The sequence below is a fragment of the Enhydra lutris genome, unplaced genomic scaffold, assembly GCF_002288905.1.
Source record: "Enhydra lutris kenyoni isolate GAN:26980312 unplaced genomic scaffold, ASM228890v2 scaffoldscaffold53, whole genome shotgun sequence".
Taxonomy (NCBI): domain Eukaryota; kingdom Metazoa; phylum Chordata; class Mammalia; order Carnivora; family Mustelidae; genus Enhydra; species Enhydra lutris.
This window is the reverse complement of record NW_019154137.1, coordinates 333,554-342,315: the sequence shown is the minus strand read 5'-3', so window position 1 is coordinate 342,315 and position 8,762 is coordinate 333,554.

The window sequence follows — 8,762 nt, the reverse complement described above, 5'->3', positions numbered from 1 at the left end:
TCTAACGCTGTTTACCAGGGCAGCACCTTTTTCTCAGAAAGCTCAAAGGATTTCATCTGATTCAGGTCAGAGAGGGTGGAATCGGGGCACACAGACGAACCAGCGGAGAGTCAAAACCTGTAGCCCGTGTGCAGCTCCTTTGTTCTCCATCTGCCGATGTGAATTTCTCACTTGCAACGGAAATACACCCCGAGAAGTCTGGGCAGGTAAAGCAGAGGAAAGCTCACGAGGGAAGTGGAAAGGTGGTCATGAGAAAGCATTAATGAATTTCACCTGGCTTTGTGTTGAACATAGCACAGGCTGGTTATGTCTGTGTGCGTGTGCGCGCTTGCGCACGCGCGCATGTGCGCACGCATGCGCATGCCCGCCCATTTTTATTAGATACACACAACTAGGTGTGACCTAAAGATTAAAATGAAGGAATTATTGGCCTGTCTCAGACCTAGAAGAGAGGAGAGGCAAAGGGACATAAAACCCTCTTTGTAAAAGGATGAGCTGAAACGCGAATCTAATCGAATGTGCCCAATTATCAAATAGAAATTAAAGGGACGCGCCAAGGGGTACCGCAAACAAATGGTGACTGTGGGACTAGAAAGAGAATAGGAGTCTTAGGGATAAATAGATTATGGGGATATCAAGACAGAGGTAGGGGGGTGTAGAGGAAACAACTAACAATTCTCCTTGCCTATTACGCAGTCGAGAAATGTCTGGCAACTTGGAGAGCTTAGAGCATCAGGGGCATAACATTTAAAACAAAAGGTATTTGAGAGAAAATATTGTTTTTTATTTGTTTGAGGGATATTTTCCCATTGTCGTGCAGCTCTTGCCATTCTCTGCCTCAAACTCCTAAGCTTGCGCGCCGTTTCTCACCTCTGGGCCTTTGTTCATGCTATTTCTTCTGGAAATTCCTACTCTACTCATTTGGGTAACTACTTAGTCTTAGGTGTCACCTCCTCCAGGTCTTTCCACATGGTTGTACCCTAATTAGGGCACATTGGGTTCGGATGCCTGTCCTCTATAGTCCTATGAGCCCCACACTCACATTACATCATGTGAAATTATTTGCTTATGATCCTCTAGACTACCGGTTCTCCGAGGGAGGGCAGGGAAATGGTCCTAATCATTCCTGTATTCCCAACACCCCGAACAAAACCTGACCTACACAGGCACTCAGTAAATGCTTATTAGGAAATTTGACTCAGAGAGGCCATCTAACAACTCTGTGGTCCAGAAAGGGAAAGGACAACTGGTTTACCATCCACCCCCAAGAGATCATAAAATACCGGGACTGCATTTCCTTCTCTTTGGGTTCTGACTTATTAACTAACAAATTGTATTTATGGATTTTTTTTTAATTTATATGAGACTCGAAAGAAGTATAGTAGTTGATTGGGTAGGGGCGCCTGGGTAGCTCTGCTGGTTAAGTGTCTGCCGTCCGCTCAGGTCATGATCTCAGAGTCCTGGGATCGACCCCTTCATGGGACTCCCTACTCAGTGGAGATCCTGCTTCTTCTCCCCCGCTCCCTCTGCTTGTGCTCACTCTTTGTCAGTCAAATAAATAAATAAAATCTTGAAAAAAAAAAAACAAAAAAGAAGTTGGATGGGCATAAGAAAGAGGGAACGACATAAATCCAGTCACAGGGGTATGAATGAGCAGGATGTAGGAGAATATGAGAAGAGTCTGCTAATTGATAGGCTAATAAGAAATAAGGTTGGAGAGACAAAGTGCGGCCATTTATGTGCCTCGAAATCTAGGCCTAAGCCTTGGTCTAGCAGGCAATAGTGAAATGATTGTTAACTTGGGAATGACACATAGTACACTCTACTTCAGTTGTGCAAAAACACCTCAAAATTATAATTAACGATCTCCATGCACTGAGTTGTGCAATGCTGGACTTTTAACTGTCAGCTCTTCCAGGACACCCACACCACAGCCATGAATCTGCTTAGCTGTAAAAAAGAAAAAGAAGCACTGACGGTAATTTAAAAATTTATTTAGTATGTGGCCAGCAACTAAAGATCATCTTATAACTGTGATTTGGCCAGGAAAAAAGTTAAGAACCAATCCAATAGTTATCTCCCACATTCTTTGCCCTTAGCACTAAGAATCCATTTATGTCATTATTCATAGAAGTCCCTCTGATATTTTTAGTCACAAAAAAAAGGAGACTCCTTCCAGCTATTTGGATATGAAAAGTTTGCACTAATCAGAAGTCCTTTGAACAATCTCACAAATACAGTGTCTTACTGAGCAATGGCTCTGTTCTGTATAGCCTTCTCTCAGAAAAACCCCATTAAATTTCACCAGCTGAACGACTTAAGAAAAGCAACCCTACTTGTCTATCAACAGGAAAAAGAAATAAATATGTATTTTTAAAATCCTATCATAATAAATGTGTGTATATGAATTATCCTTTCCAGGTCTATCATTTCAGGGGCTCCTGGGTAGCACAGCTGGTTAAGCATATGACTCTTGGTTTCAGCTCAGGTGGTCATCTCAGGGTTGTGACATTGAGCCCCACATTGGGCTCTGTGCAGAGTCTGCTTAACACTCTCTCTCCCTCTGACCATCCCAACCATGCTTTCACTCTTTCTCTAAAATAAATAAATAAATAAATCTTTAAAAAACCATTTAAAGTCTATCATTTCAGACAGTAAACACTTGATTAAAAAATTAGACTCTAGGGGCACCTGGGTGGCTCAGTCAGTTGAGTGTCTGCCTTTGGTTCAGGTCATGATCCCAGGGTCCTGGGATCGAGTCCTGCATCAGGCTCCTTGCTCCGTCTGCTTCTCCCTCTCCCTCTGCCCTGCTTATGATCTCACTCTTTCTCTCTCATACTCTCTCAAATAAATAAATCCTTTAAAAATTTTAAAAATTAGACTCTACCCATAGTCAAAACAAATTAATAAGTAATTAATAAATTATTTCTTTAAAAAAAGTTTCTTTCAATTCTAGGAAACAAGACTTAGGAAAGACGGATTGCATAGATGTCCTTGCTGACAGCTGGGTAATGATTCTCTAGCTGGAACAACTAGTGAAGGGGCAGAAAATACACACTCCTTTCTTACAGAATACTAGAGGGTACCATGCCAGAGAAACTTGAGAGAAAACGATAGCTCTTGGTGAATAATTTCATGTGGGTGCTTTCTAAACAGGAAAAGTTCACCTGTCAAATTTCATAATTTTTTAAGTAGACTCCACATTCAACATGGAGCCTGACTCAGGACTCAAACTCAAAAACCCTGAGATTGAGACCTGAACTGAAGTCAAGAGTTAGTCACCCAACTGACTGAGCCACCCAGGCACCCCAAATTTCATAACTTCTATGTTCACTGTGGCGTACCATACACCTTTTCTTAAGTATTAAGTGTACAAATCATAGGTGTACAGCTTGATGAATTTTCACAAACTTAGCACTCTCAGGCATCTAGTTCAAGTTCAAGAAACAATAGTACCAGAACCTCAGAAGGCTCTTCCTTAACCTCCTCAAGGTTACCCACGATCTTGAATTTTTAACCCCATCAATTAGTTCGGACAGTTTTTGAACTTCATATAAATGGATATTATTGCACATACCCCTTTATGTCCCATTTCTTTGGGCTCAACAATATATTCTGGAGCTCTAACCATACTGTAGCATAGACCCATAGTTCATCTATTGTCATTCTGCATGGTATTCCAATGTATGACTATACCACAATTTATTGATCAATTTTGCTGATGGACATTTGGGCTGTTTTCAGATGGGGGCCATCTTGAAGAGCGTGGCTCTGAACTTTCCTGTAACAGGGTCTTCTGTGTGTATTTCTGTTAGGTGTAGACCTAGTGTGGATGTTCTGGGTCACAGGATATAGCTTATTTGTCCTTAGCAGATGTTGCCAAACACTATTCCAAAGTGATTTTCCAATCTGCTTTCCCTCTAGCACTACCATATCGACTTTAAAGGCCACGTAGAATAGAATGGTTTTGTGGAAGAAGGAGAAGGAAGATGGAAAGAAGCGGGCACGTGATGAGAAAAGAAGAGAAATATGTCCTGGGCCAGGTACTGTGTTAAGTGAGCGACATTTCAGATCTCATCTGATTCTCAGAGAACCACTTTGAGGTAGAAACACCCATTTTACAACCACAGAAACAGAGGCCCCGAGAAGCTAAATGACTTAAACAACTATTAAGTGACAGTTCTGATATTTGAACCCAGACTATCTGACTCTCCAGTTGATTATCCCAAACCACCTTATTGTAAGGACATGAGCACAAAATGTTGGAAAATGCTTTATCTGTGGAATTCCTGCCACAGAGGACTTGGCATTCCATCAGCAGAAAGGATGAATTGGAACAATTAGGCATCATTTGATCCTCTATCCATTGGAACAGTCCACCAAAACGAAACCTTTTAATCTCATCTTTGGGAAGATGGAAGAAGCTTTTCCATATCGCCTCCCTGAAGGAGAAGTCATGATGTAGATAATTATGATTCCCAGCTGAGTTTCACACTGTCAATTTGCAAGGGTCACCATCGAGAGATTCAGATTCAGCTGATTAATAGTAAGGCTGCTGTGTAGTGTTCAGTGTTCAGGGTGAGGGCTGGATTTCAGTAGCTAGAGCTTAGAAGCAAAGAAAGACGTGCAATGCTCTTTCTGTAACAACAAACAGAAGACTTGGAGCCTGTGGGACCAAATCCCATGCAATGCAGCTTTTTTTTTTTTTTAAACATCTTTAACCAAACCAGTACTTTTTAAAAAGATATTTATTTATTTATTTAAGACAGAGTGAGTGAGCACGTGAGAGAGAGAGAGAGAGACCATGAGTAGGGGGAGGGCAGAGAGAGAGGGAGAAGCAGTCCCCACTGAGCAGGGAGCCTGATACAGGGCTCAATCTCAGGACAGTGGGATGACCAAGCCTGAAGGCAGATGCTTAACCGACTGAGCCACCCAGAAGCCCCTAACCAAACCAATCCTTAATACGAGAGATACCTGAATCAAACCAAGCAATAGAGCTAGTGTGACATTTTTAGGTCTTTATTTATTTATTTATTTTGTGCATGTGAATAAACAAATCAAGAATTTTCTCTCCTAGGATATACAAGACCTTTCTTCACTACATCAGCATCATTCTTTCCAGCACCCTGAATCCATTGGTCATGTAGCCACTAGAGGTTCTCTTTAAATTGTTAGCGACAATGAATAAACATTTTAATTTGACCTACTTATCTGATACTATTGTAATGATACATTAAAGGAAAAAAAATATTTAGGCTTCACTCTTAATACACTGGTATTTCTCTTTTGGAAAGCATTTCTGTAAGGCATGCTAACTCTCAGTTTGCATTTATAATAATAAAATGTATCAAAACTATATCAGAACTAGCTCTTAGGCATTCAGGCCCTTTAGAGATCCAGGTGCCCAGTCTTTTGCTTTCCCACCTAAGGAAATCAATCATTCACTTCGTATGAGCCACAGAATCATTGCTTTTGTTAACTTGTTAAATAAAAGAAAGCATTAAAAAAAAATCAAGTCACTACTTGTGATCTCTCTCTCTCTGTCAAATAAATAAATAAAATCTTTAAAAAAAAATCATGTCATTGTGGGACCTATCTGAAATCTACATACTAAAATCCTTTAAGAAGATAAAATCAATTAAAAAATAGATATGTTAATACTATCTTCATGTGCAGGATTTTTCAATATTTTATTATAATTAAGAAAGATCAAATTGGGACTGGTTACATCTTCTAAGGAATGGGAAGAGGAAGTACGATGAGCAGCACGGGTCATGTGTATAAAATACAGCATTCATTTTTTTCTTGCTTGGCTGAGGTCCTTTAATGTGAAAGTGATGTGCGGTAGGATGTCCAATATGTGAGCCATAGAATGCAATTCTTTTCCTCCTTCACCAATACAGCGATGTTCTAGCTTCTTTTGCTAAAAACTGACATCTGGAGGGCTTGCTGAGACCATCTTCATCTATGGACTTTCTTTTATTGATGAATGTCATAGCAATTAATTTGTCTTTTATGACCATCAAACAACACCATCACTAACAACAATAACATTACCGCCTCCAAGAATAATAATAACCACCACAACAGTAATAATATCAGCTACCTTTTGTTTGAGTAGCTGCCATATGCCATATACTTTATGTACATTCTCTCCAATCCTTCCAACAACCCTACCAAATAGCTACTGTTATTATCCCCATTTTTAGAGATTAATAAACAGGCACAGAGGGGCAAAATAACTTGTCCAGGGTTCATAAGGTTGGAAAATCTAGGGGCAGACATCCAAACCCAGTTCTATTAACAAAATCTCCATCTTACCTCAGCCTTTCTTGATTATTCTATAACTTCTTTCCCTCTTCCCAACATCCCACCCTTCTGCTCTTTATTTCTATTATTCCTTCCTTTACCCCTTATCATGGCTAACCCAATCCTTCATACAAATTATATTCCCATTCTTGGCCGTTTCCCTCTTTTGGTTCCTCCCCTCTCAATCAGTTTCTCTCTAAAACACAAACATGGGTTAATCAGTATTCATCATCAGTCTGAACAGACAACACCTTAACACCTGCCATATATCTCACTTCTCCAAGCTGGGGATCTCTTTTGGGAGACTGCTGAAGAGAGGAGGGGTGACTCAGTGTATAAGTCAATTGGATCAGTTCCATAGGCTTCCTACAATCAGAGATCAGTTCATGAGACCAAGACCAAGACCACTGCCATTACCCGTGGGAGGAAGGGCTTATAAATAAAATAGAGTCCAGCACTATAATCTTTTTTCTTATAGTTATTAACATAGTGGGGGTACAGCCACCAGTCACTGGTGGTCAGGATTTCAGGCTCCCCAAGACCCAGCGTTATTGGGATACTATTGTTTTCAGGGTTAAGTGTGGTGACACACCTGTTTCGTAATTACACAACAACAGCTAATTCCTTAGTGGGTTACAAACTGACTCATTTGTTTAGATCTTTTGTGTCTAGAAATGAAGAGAGCTATATGATTAAGACTTAGTGGGAAATATTATTGAAAAGTGCAGGAAAAATGAAAACACTACCTCTTACATACTACCTTTCTGTTAAGTCATTCTACCAATGGGAGTGGCTCATTCCAATGCGGCATACCAAGTGAACTAGGTGCAATGAGTATTAGTCTTATTTTCCTAAATAGTTAACAGAAAAAAACACTCAGGTTGCTGTTGCATAACTTCATGATGCAAAAAAAAAAAAAAAAATCTGTGGGGCTAGAAAAACGGCGACATTTCCTGATGATATAGGTACTAAATCCTATTACCTATTCTTTTTTTTTTCTATTACCTATTCTGACTAGCATGTCCTTTAGGAAATAGAAAAAATAATCATACGGATATCCAGTTTATTGAACAGTGTTGTGTACACATGTAATTTTTTTTCTGATTACTGCTTTTAATGACAGTGTGTTGAGTCTCCATTTCCTGAACCTTAAAAATACCTCAGGAGTAAAACTGTCACTATAGACGACATGATATTATGCATTAAAAAAAAAAACCCTAGAGACTCTCCCGCCCCGAGAATTGTTGAAACTAAAAGAATAATAATAATAATAATAATAATTCAGTAAAGGTACAGGATAAAAAAAATCAATATACAAAAATCTGTTACTTTTCTATATAATCATGACAAACTATCAGAAAGAGAAATTAAGAAAAAATTCCTAGCTACAGTTGCATCAAAAAGAATAAAGTAGGGGCGCCTGGGTGGCTCAGTGGGTTAAACCTTCTGCCTTCGGCTCAGTTCATGATCCCAGGGTCCTGGGATCGAGCCCCACATCAGGCTCTCTGCTCGGCAGGGAGCCTGCTTCCCTTCCGCTCTCTCTGCCTGCCTCTCTGCCTACTTGTAATCTCTGTCTTTGCATGTGAATAAACAAATCAAGAATTTTCTCTCTTAGGATATACAAGACCTTTCTTGTATAAATAAATTTATTTATCAAATAAATAAAATAAAATAAATCTTTAAAAATTTTTAAAAAAGAATAAAATACCCAGGGATAAATTTAATCAGGGATATAAAAATTCTGTATACTGAACACTATAAGATGTTGATAAAATAAATTGAAGAAGACACACATAAATGAAAAGATATTTCATGTTTATGGATTGGAAGAATGGACATTGTTAAAATGTCCATGCTACCCAAAGCAATCTAGAGATTCAATGCGAATCCTATCAAATTTCCCAAGGCATATTTTCACAGAAATAGAACAAACAGTCCTAAAATTTGAAGGGAAGCACAAAAGACCCTGAACTGCCAAAGTAACCCTGAGAATGAAAAACAAAGCCAGAGGCACTGTAATCCCTGATTTCAAACCATATTACAAAGCTATAGTAATCAAAATAGTGTGGTATTGGTATATAAAAATGTAAAGATCAAAGGAACAGAATAGAAAGTCCAGGAATAAACCCATGCATAAATGGTCAATTGATTTACGATGAAGGAGTCAAGAATATACAATGGGGGAAGGACAGTCCTTTCAGTAAATGGTGTTGAGAAAACTGGATAACCACATGCAAAAGAATGAAACTCTTACATCATACACAAAAATTTACTCAAAATAGATTGAAGGCTTGAATGTAAGATCTGCAACCAGAAAACTCTGAGAAGAAAATATAAGTAGTAAGCTCCTTGATGTCAGTCTTGGTGATGATATTTTAAATATCAAATGACATCAAGAAGCAAAAGAAACAAAAGTAAAAATAAACAAGTGGGACTACATCAGACTATAAAGC